The following is a 665-nucleotide window of genomic DNA, read 5'->3' as shown; positions in this document are numbered from 1 at the left end:
AAAGTCTAAATTATACAATCATTGTGTATCATTGAAATGCAGTTTACTTCTTTGGTATCATGATAGACACTGCAATCATTCAAACAAGCTGTTAAATCCCTTTGATTTACAAAATTACTTCAAATCCCTACTCTCTCCAAAACATTAAAGTTTAGGCTTATGCTCAAATAAAAGCTCAGTCTTGCATAAGATTATACGTAGGCTCTTCTTTATTCTCCTTCTTTAAAAACATGTGAGTACTAGAAACTGCTGTTGTTTCTAAAAGGTGCTCTTTGTGCTGCCTATTACCAGCTGTATGAAACAGCTGACTATTCAGTCTATCTGATTGCATGGAATTATGCAACTATTTGTATGTGTAAGTGAACACGCACACATATTGTGTATGTACTGGCACCCATATCCTAAGAGCTTAGACAGATCACTCCCTTTTATATGAAAGAGGAAAATAATCCTCAAGACATTACTGTGTTCTGGTGAATCAACATTTAAATAAAGAATATCAAATGCAGAAGTGAAAGTTCATTGATTGCAATTTTGCATTCTATTAGAATTACATGTATAAAATATATCATTCTAATGAAAATACATACTTTGTCCCTTTCAGACCTGGCAATGATTAAGATGTGACAAATTCTAGACTTTTTTACTGTTTAATGACCCCATAG

The sequence above is a fragment of the Penaeus monodon genome, chromosome 24 (assembly GCF_015228065.2).
Source record: "Penaeus monodon isolate SGIC_2016 chromosome 24, NSTDA_Pmon_1, whole genome shotgun sequence".
Taxonomy (NCBI): domain Eukaryota; kingdom Metazoa; phylum Arthropoda; class Malacostraca; order Decapoda; family Penaeidae; genus Penaeus; species Penaeus monodon.
This window is presented reverse-complemented; position numbering follows the sequence as displayed.